The sequence below is a fragment of the Bos javanicus genome, chromosome 22 (genome assembly GCF_032452875.1).
Source record: "Bos javanicus breed banteng chromosome 22, ARS-OSU_banteng_1.0, whole genome shotgun sequence".
NCBI classification, from domain to species: Eukaryota; Metazoa; Chordata; class Mammalia; order Artiodactyla; family Bovidae; genus Bos; species Bos javanicus.
The window spans coordinates 52,007,037-52,017,781 of NC_083889.1; positions in this window are offsets into that span (position 1 = coordinate 52,007,037).

Consider the following 10,745-nt stretch of genomic DNA (forward strand, 5'->3'; position numbering starts at 1 on the left):
GAAGGAATGATGCTAAAGCTGAAACTCCAGTACTTTGGCCACCTCATGTGAAGAGTTGACTCATTGGAAAAGACTCTGATGCTGGGAGGGATTGGGGGCAGGAGGAGAAGGGGACAACAGAGGATGAGATGGCTGGATGGCATCACTGATTCGATGGACATGAATCTGGGTGAACTCCAGGAGTTGGTGATGGACAGGGAGGCCTGGCATGCTGCGATTCATGGGGTCACACAGAGTCGGACACGACTGAGCGACTGAACTGAACTGAACTGATGCTTATGATTTACGTGCATTTTTGTAAGTACATCACACTCCAGTGAAAAAATTTATAATTATTGTTTACTGGATTCCATTTTAACCCAAACTACATTCTAAAGTTCTTCAGTAAAGGAACCTTCTCCAAGTCCCTGGTCTTTAGCCTGCCTTGCCAACACTTTAGTTCCTTTGGGTTGCAGGAGGCCTACTGAGCAGTGACTCCTCCCCAGTTTCTTCCAACTAAGACTCACTGGGTGTCTAGAAGTGATGTCACCACTATCTTTTCAAATATAGTAGAATGTATGTTTTATGTTTCAATGTCACTGTCCTCTGTGTTTTTATTAGAGAATGAGACTGGTAGTGACCTTGAAGTTATAACTCTGGTCAGCACCTTAAATTATTAAACCTGGTTTTAACTTTATAAATATATTATCCTTATTGTTATATCAAAACCTTGTCATAAAGTTTGGATTATAGTGTGAAGTATATCTAAGTATATCTAAAAATTTTTTGAAATAATTTCCCTAACAGAAAAATTTAAAGAATAGTACAAAGAAGTCTTGTATGTCCTTTATGAATTTCCCTTCTTGTTGACATTTAATCACATACCCTATATTCTTTGTATTTTCTTTTTATTTCTCATGCTTCTTTCTGGACATTTCTTTTGATTTTCCAGTTTACCCAGCTGTGTCTAGTTTGCTATTAAAACTACCCATTGGGGGTCTTCCTGGCAGTTAAGACTCCATGCTCCCAATGTAGGGGGCACAGGTTTGACGCCTGGTTGGCATGCAGCCAAAAAAAACCCGAAAAAGTAAAAGTATGCATCAACTTATAATTACCTTTATTGTGTTTTCTGACTTTAGTATTCCTACTTGCTTCTTTTCAAATCTGTTATGCTCTTTTTTGCTTCCCTCGTGGCTCAGATGGTAAAACAATAAATCCACTTGGATTGAGAAGATCCCCTGGGAAAGGGAATGGCAACCCACTGCATTATTTTTGCCTGGAGAATCCCATGGACAGAGGAGCCTGGCGGGCTACAGCCCATGGGATCCCAAAGAGTCGGACACGACTGAGCGACTGACACACACGTGCTCTTTTTTTTGTTTGATAGTATTAATATCTAGTTCTTTCCTGAAATTTAGAATCTCCTCTTTCCTCTCTTTAAGTTAGATTACTTAATTTTAGTCCATGTTTGACCGTCACATTATCGACAGTCCCTGAAGGACTAAAAAAATGCCTCTGGCTCTGACACCTCATGCCAGGCTGCTCTCTTCTTGGGGAGACTTTCCTCACTTAACTCAGGCTCTGATCAAACATGCCAAGCAGCTCTCCATGTGAAAACCCTTCTCACTCCACCTAGGCTATGCCCTCATGCCAGGTTGCCCCTCTGCATTCTGAGCACCCTCCTTACCATGTGTGGGACCTCACATCCCGCCCCCCCGCCATGGACGCCCTCGTAATTCTTCTTGGACTGTCGCTCCCAGAAGGAACAGGCCCTCAGTCATTGTGTGAGTGCCCTTCTCACCAGACTAAACCCACTCTGGGCTGCCGTAGTCCCCTTCCTTACGCAAACAGTTGCTCACCTGGTGTGTTAGTCGAGTGTTAGTCCCAGTCATGTCTGACTCTTTGCGACCCCATGGAGTGTAGCCCGCCAGGCTCCTCTGTCCATGGAATTCTCCATGCAAGAATTCTGGAGTGGGTTGCTGTTTCGTACTCCAGGGGATCTTCCCAACCCAGGGATCAAACCTGGGTTTCCCTCAGGTTTGCAGGCAGATTGTTCACCCTCCTAGCCATCAGGGACGCTCAAAGCTTTTAGAAGTTGTTTTTCAGGATAGGAAGGGAATGGGAAGGAGAGAAAGCTTTAGTTTAAAAAAAATCTAATCTGAAATTTTTGCATTTAAGTGAAGCCTTTTATTTCTGGTAAGTTTAATGCAATTGCTAATAAATTTTGGGCTGGCCCTGCCATGCAGTTTTCTGTTTTTCATTTGTCCCTATACTCAATTCTAGTCTTTTATTTCTTATTATTTTCTAACTGTAACTGTGGATGACATGCAAGTCTCTACTGGTTCACTAGAAACTAAACATGTATCTTTAATTTGTCAAATATTAAAGGTAATCAATATGTTTACCTTCCTTCTTAGGCTACTACCATTTCTCCACTTGCAACTTGCCTACCTTTTTTGTTAAGTATTTAAATTCCAACTTTTAAAACCACACAAGACACTCTTCTTTTTAAGAGAGTTACCCAGTAAATATTGAGAGTTACCCACTATTTACTACTCTCTTTGCTCTTCATTCCTTTTTTGCAAATCAGGAATCATTTTTCCTCCGTCTGATGTACATCCTTTAGAATTTCTGCAGTTTTACTAAAATGAGTATAAATGAGAATTTTTTCATATTTATCATGCGTGGGATTTGTTAGGCTTCTTGAGTCTATGAATATCTATTGTCATTTTTACATAACTTTCAATCATTATTTAGCAATTGCCTCTACTCTCTCTCATCCTGAGACTCAACTACATGTATATTAGAACAGTGTATCTTCTTTCTTACCCTGTCTTTCCCTTGCCTCATACCTCCCCATTTTTTTTGTCTTTCTGAACTTCAAGACTTACTTCTTCTGACTTAGCTCCCTAGTTCACTGATTCATTGGCTGTGTCCAGTGTAGTGTTCAACATGTCCAGTGAGCTTTTACTTTCATTTGGTATATTTTCTCATTGGCTCTTTTTCCAACCTATCACTTCTCATAGTTTTCCAATTTCTAGATGAAACTTTCAAACTTATATTTTACTTCTTAAAAATAAGCATACGGAATCTTAAACTAATAAAATTTATATGTTAATTGTATCTCAATAAAGCTGAGGGGGTAAAAAGAAAAAAGTTAGTACTTTTACGGATTTATATGTAATAAACTTAATATTTGAAGTCCCTGTCGATCTGTTCTCTCTTTTTTTTCCAAATTTTTAATTGTGATAAAATACGCATAAAATTTGCCATGTTAACAATTTCTGTAATTTAACATTTTTTAACAAGGTTGAATTTGCATCAGTCCATGCTTCTTTAAAATAAGCTGTACCCGATTCCTCTTTTCTTGGCTGTGGTGGGTGTTCACTGCTGCACGCAGGCTTTCTCTGGTTGCGGCAAGCAGGGGCTGCTCTCTAGTTGTGCTGCTTGGGCTTCTCATTGCGGTGGCTTCTCTTCTTGCGAAGCACGGGCTGTAGGCTTATGGGCTTCAGTAGTTGCACTGCATGGATTCAGTAGCTGTGGCACATAAGCTTAGTTTCTCCCTGGCCCATGGAATCTTCCAGACCAAGGATTGAACCCATGTCCCCTGCATTGCAAGGCAGATTCTTAACCACTGGACCATCAAAGAAACCCTTAATTTTTATTTTTTAAATGGAGATATAATTGACATATTAATTTCAGGTGTACAACATGATTCAGTATTTGTATGCATTGCAAAATGATCACAACAATTAATATTCATCATTTACACAGTTATAAATTTTTTCTTGTTATAAGAACTTTTTCAGAAAATACTTACTTGTTATTTCGGCTGCACCAGGTCTTAGTGCGGCACATCGGACCTTCAGTCTTCGCTGCAGCATGTGAACTCTTAGTTGCAGTATGCAAGATCTGTAGCTGCAGCCTGTGGGATAGTTCCCTGACCAGGGATTGAACCTGGGCCCCTACATAGGGAACACGAAGTCTTAGCCACTGGACCACCAGGGAAGTCCCTTGATTTAAGAACTTTTAAGGTCTACTATCACCGACTCAATGGACATGAGTTTGAGTAGGCTTTGGGAGTTGGCAATGGACAGGGATGCCTGGCATGCTGCAGTCCATGGGGCTGCACAGAGTTGGACACAACTGAGCAACTGAACTGAAGATCTACTATCTTAGCAACTTTCAAATACGTAATACAGTATTAAGTATGGTCACAATGCTATACATTACATCCCTATAATGTATTTATTTTAAAACTCAAAGTGTGTGCCTTTTGACCCTCTTCATCTATTTCTCCAATCCCCCACCCTCCACCTCTAGCAACTACCAGTCTCTCCTCTGTCTTTAAGCCTGTATTTATTTTTATTTTTTAGACTCCACATGTAAGGGACCATCATGTGGTATCTTTCTCTGCCAGACTTATTTCCCTTAGGCATCTTAATCATTTTTAAGTGTACAGTTCGGTGATTCATTATATTCATTATGTTATACAGCCATTACCCCATCTGTCTGCATATCTATTTCATCTTGTAAAATTGAAACTCTGTACTCATTAAACAGTAACTCCCCATTTTCCCTCTCCCTAATCCCCAGCAATGACCATTCTACTGTTTATCTACTGTTTGACTACTCTAAGTACCTCATTTAAGTAGAATCAAGGCAATGGCACCCCACTCCAGTACTTTTGCCTGGAAAATCCCATGGACAGAGGAGCCTGGTGGGCTGCAGTCCATGGGGTTGCTAGAGTCGGACACGACTGAGCGACTTCACTTTCACTTTTCACTTTCATGCATTGGAGAAGGAAATGGCAACCCACTCCAGTGTTCTTGCCTGGAGAATCCCAGGGATGGGGGAGCCTGGTTGGGCTGCCGTCTATGGGGTCACACAGAGTCGGATACGACGGAAGCGACTTAGCAGCAGCAGCAGCAGCATACATATCTTTTTGTGACTGTTGTATTGCATTTAGTGTGATATCCTCAAAGTTCATCCATGTTGCAGCATATATCAGAATCATTTTCCTTTTTAAAACTCAACAATATTCCATTATATGTATCACATTTTTTTTTTTTTTTGGCTACTGTGAATCATGCTATTGTGTATGTGGTTGTACAAATATTTCTTTAAGACCTTGCTTTCAATTCTTGTGGGTGTATACCTGGAAGTAGTATTGTTGGATCATATGGTAATTCTGTTCTTAATTTTTTGAGGAATCATCATACTGTTTTCCATAGAGAGTGTAATGCTTTACATTCTCACCAACAGTACACAAGGGTTCCAATTTCTTCTCATCCTTGTCAATACTTATTATTTTTAATAGTGGCCATCTTAATGGACATGAGGTAGTACATCATTATATGTTTGATTTTCATTTCTCTGATGTTGAAAGAAATGGGAATACCAGATCACCTGACCTGCCTCTTGAGAAACCTATATGCAGGTCAGGAAGCAACAGTTAGAACTGGACATGGAACAACAGACTGGTTCCAAATAGGAAAAGGAGTACATCAAGGCTGTATATTGTCACCCTGCTTATTTAACTTATATGCAGAGTACATCACGAGAAACGCTGGCTTGGAAGAAGCACAAGCTGGAATCAAGATTGCCGTGAGAAATATCAATAACCTCAGATATGCAGATGACACCACCCTTATGGAAGAAAGTGAAGAGGAAATAAAAAGCCTCTTGATGAAAGTGAAAGAGAAGAGTGAAAAAGTTGGCTTAAAGCTCAACATTCAGAAAACGAAGATCATGGCATCTGGTCCCATCACTTCATGGGAAATAGATGGGGAAACAGTGGATACAGTGTCAGATTTTATTTTTGGGGGCTCCAAAATCACTGCAGATGGTGATTGCAGCCATGAAATTAAAAGGCGCTTACTCCTTGGAAAGTTATGACCAACCTAGACAGCATATTCAAAAGCAGAGACCTTACTTTGCCAACAAAGGTCCGTCTAGTCAAGGCTATGGTTTTTCCTGTGGTCATGTATGGATGTGAGAGTTGGACTGTGAAGAAGGCTGAGCGCCGAAGAATTGATGCTTTTGAACTGTGGTGTTGGAGAAGACTCTTGAGAGTCCCTTGGACTGCAAGGAGATCCAACCAGTCCATTCTGAAGGAGATCAGCCCTGGAATTTCTTTGGAAGGAATGATGCTAAAGCTGAAACTCTAGTACTTTGGCCACCTCATGTGAAGAGTTGACTCCTTGGAAAAGACTCTGATGCTGGGAGGGATTGTGGGCAGGAGGAGAAGGGGATGACAGAGGATGAGATGGCTGGATGGCGTCACCGACTTGATGGACATGAGTTTGAGTGAACTCTGGGAGTTGGTGATGGACAGGGAGGCCTGGTGTGCTGCGATTCATGGGGTTGCAAAGAGTCGAACATGACTGAGAGACTGAACTGAACTGAGCTGAATGTTTAAAGATGTTGAAAATCTTTTCATGTGCTTATTATCCATTTGTATGTTTTCCTTGGAGAACTATCTGATCATTTGTCAATTTTTGAATTTGTTGTTGAGTTTTAGGAGTCCACTACATATCCTGGATAAAATCCTTTATTATGCGTGCGTGCTAAGTTGCGTCAGTTGTGTCTGTTTCTTTGTGACCCTATGGACTGTAGTCCACCAGGCTCCTCTGTCTATGGGATTTCTCCCACTCTACGGGTCACCTTTTTCCTCTGTTGATATTCTTTTGATGCAGAATTTAAAAATTTTTCATTAAGTCCAATTTGTCTACTTTCTCTTTTGTTGCCTGTGCCTCTGATGTCACATTCAAGAAATCATTGCCTTTGGTGTCAAGAAATCATTGTCAAATCCAGTCATTAAGTTTTTACCCTGTGTTTTCTCCTAGTAATTTTATAGTTTTATTTCGACACTTAGGTTTTTGATCCATTGTGAATTAATTTTTGTATATAGTGTGCGGTAAGGGTCCAACTTCATTCTTTTGCACATAGTTAATCTGGTTTAACCAGTCCCAACTGTTGAAAAGATTGCCCTTTCCCCATTGAATGGTCTTGGCACCCTTATCAAAAGATCACTTGACCGTACATGGAAAGTTTGTTCCTGGGCTCTCTATTCTTTCCATTGATCTATATATCTGTCTTAGTGCCAGTACTATAGTGCTTTGATTAGTTTTGAATTCAGGAAGTTGATTTCTCCAACTTTGTTCTTTTTTTCCAACATTTTTTGTTTTTTTCTTTTTTCTTTTACATTCTATTGATAACATTATGTTTATATAGGTTTTTGTATTCCTTCAAAAAACATCCCTGGGATTTTAATAGAGCTTGTATTGAATCTGTAGATTTCTTTGGGTAGTGCTAATATTTTAAAATTATTAGGTCTTCCATCTATGAACAAGGGATATGTTTCCATTTATTTGTGTTTTCTATAATTTCTCTCAGCAGTGTTTTACAGTTTTCACTGTATGATTATTTTACCTGCTTGGTTAATTCCTAAGTGTTTTATTGTTTTTGGTTCTATTGTAAATGAAATTGTTGTAATTTCCTTTTTAGATTGCTCATTATTCATATATAGAAATGTCACTGATTTTTTGTGTGTTGATTTTACATCCTGCTACTTTGATGAAATCATGTATTAGTCATACGAGTTTTTTTTTTTTTAAATAGAATCTTTAGGGTTTTCTGTGTATACAGTCATATCACCTGCAAACAGAGACATCTTATTTCTTTCTTAAATTCAGATGCTTTTTCTTTTCCTTGACTAATTGTTCTGACTAGAACTTCCAGTACTGTGTTGAATACAAGTGGTGAAAGCAGGCATCTCTACTTTTCTCTTGATCTTAGAGGAAAACATTCATTCACCATTGAGTATGATATTCACTGTAGGTTTCTCTTATATGGCTTTTATTATACTTAATACTAAGATAGTTTCCTTCTATTCCTAGTTTGTTGAGTGTGTGCATTTTTTTAACCATGAAAATGTGTTCAATTATGTCAAATGATTTTTCTGCAGCTATAGACACGATCATGTGTTTTTTTCCCTTTATTTTCTTAATGTGGTGTATTACATTGATTTCTGTATGCTGAACCACCTTGCATTCCAGGAATAAATCTCCCTTGGTGTATAATCCTTGTAATATACTGCTGAATTTGGTTTGCCAGTATTTAGTTTAGGATTTTTTCATCAGTGTTCATAAGTGATCTTTATTGTAGTAACCTTATCTGTTTTGGGGATTAAGTTAATGCTGGACTCATAGAATGAGTCTAGAGGTGTTCCTTCCCTTCAGTTTTTTGTGGAAGGTTTGAGAAGGGTTAATATTAGTTCTTCTTTAAATGTTTGGTAGAATTCGCCGTTGAAGCCATCAAAATATCTAGGCTTTTCTTTGTTGGGAGTTTTTTTTTTTTTTTTTTTAAGCTCTCTTTTCTTAGTTTCTTTGTTTTTATTGGAAGGTTTTTGAAATAATCATTTCAGTCTTGACCAGACTGCTTTTAATAACCATCTAATAAAATGTTATATAATCTATTCCTCAGAGCTTTTATTTCTTGACTTAAATATTAACACATTTATTTGAATTGAAAAATGAAGTGAAATTTTCTCTGACAAAACAATTTTTTTGCCAACTGAGTTGACAATAAGACTGACTTTGTCAATTAGGTAATATGACAGACATTTTCCATAAATTACATGAGCTAAATTTGTGGCTTTAAGGTCTAGATGGTATACCTAATCTACCAATATACCTAATCCTCTGGAAAAATAAAAGCTCAATGAAGCAAGCAATACTGTAATATTCTCAAGCAGCTCTGAGTAAATTGATTTAACGGAGATGCTTCTAAGCTAAAGGTAACATGTATATTAGTCGTTGTCAGGTGTCTTTAACAAAATACAGCACAGACTCAATCTGGCTTGCCACTGTGCTTAAAAAATTTTTTTTTTTTGGGTGGTAAATATATAATAAAATTTACCATTTTATCAATTTTTAGGTACACAATTCAGTGACATTAAGTACAACCACAATGTTGTACAATCATCACTACCATCCATCTCCTAAACTTTTTCATCAACCCAAACAAAAACCCTTGTCTACCACCTGTTTTTGTGAATAAAATTTTGCTAGAATACAGCCATTCTCATTTATTTATGTATTGCCTATAGCGGCTTTTGTGGTACAAGGGTAGGGCTCAGTAGTTGTCACAAAGAACATATGGCCCACAAGCCTGAAATATTTATCTGACCCTTTATAGAAGACATTTGCTATCTGACCCTTTACAGAAGATATCTGCTAAACCTGAAAGGCGGCCACCCCCTCACCTGTCACACACCTCATGTTCGTTCTTGGGGAACCTGGTGCTATACCATTCATAGACGACCTGCTTCTGGGTTGGGGTTTTGTAAATAGCAGAGCAGCTCCCTCGCTGTGATCTATTGAAAGTCAGGCCTCAACACAGAGTTTTGGAAAGCAAAATGGAAAGAAAAAAATTTTTAATTTTTTTAAAATAAAAAATTAAAGAGAAAATATTTACTAAACCATACTCTTTGGTGCATTTTAGAGAAGGCTTTTTGGTATACTTCCCAGAAACTGAGAAGGCTGTAACAACTGGCAAACCATTAGGCAATTTCCAGTTCTTTTCAAAATTCTTTTTTCTTAAAAACTGAAGAAACCTAATCAACTCTTCACCTATTGAGCAATAAAAATACTTTTTGATAGATCACTGTGTGAATTTCTCATGTAGCTTTGAGAACTAGGTGAAAGATATAGTTCATCACTGAACACTTTAGCATGCATATTTTGAACAAGAGTTCAGTATTTCTTTAGTGTTCTTTTCTTCTGAGGGGAAATTTATAGTAAAATGCATAAATTTTCTTTACCATTCCACAACTGGTGTGCATACATCGGTGTAATGCAAATCTACTTCAAATCAACTTATTGTCACTCCCAGGAAATTCCCTTGTGTCCCTCCTTCCCCTCTATTTCCCCAGAGGGAACCTACTTTGAAGTTTAGCCTGTTCTATAACTTCATATATATTGAATCATCCTGTATATATCCCTTCAGGTAAGATTTATTTAACTTAGTATAATACCTGGAGATTCATCCATAATGTTGCATGTACTAAGTTTATTCCATTTGGTTATTAGTTAATTTGTCAAATTGGATCTTGCTGTTTTTCATTATCAAGTTGTAAGAGTTTTTTTTTTTTTCCCCTATTCTCTGACTATGTCTCATCAGGTTTATAATTTGCAAGGGTTTTTTCTCATTCAGTGGGTGTTTTCATTTTCTTGTCAGTGTATTTTGAAGCACCAAAGATTTTAATTTGGATGAAGTCCAATTTTTTCTTTTGTTGTCCATGCGTTTTTTTTTTCCAGGCTTTCTCTCTCTATTCTATCATTCACACTACTGCAGTAGCTACTTTCTAATCTATAAATCTGGTGATGTCGTTCTGTGTCTTCAAGCTGGTTTTCCAGTGCTTACAGGATATTCAAAATTCTCTGCCACCCCAAGTAACATCTTTGCTTCCAGTCCATGGGCTTAAGGAGTTTCACCAAGCATGCTTTCACACTTTAAAACCTTTGTTCCAGTCCCCCCTCCCCCCCCCCGCCCCCTCACGTGTTTGCAATCTCCCTTCCTCCCTGATCATATTCTCTTTTTTTCTTTAAAGGCTCGTCTGAAAAACTCACAAACAGCTTGTCACTTTCTGTCCTGGGGTCAGAGAGCATTATGTTCAGAACTCCATAATGGCCAATCACACTTCGTTAATAATTTAAAACTCTTCTGCCTCCCTATAAGTCATTCATTCATTCATCAAATAT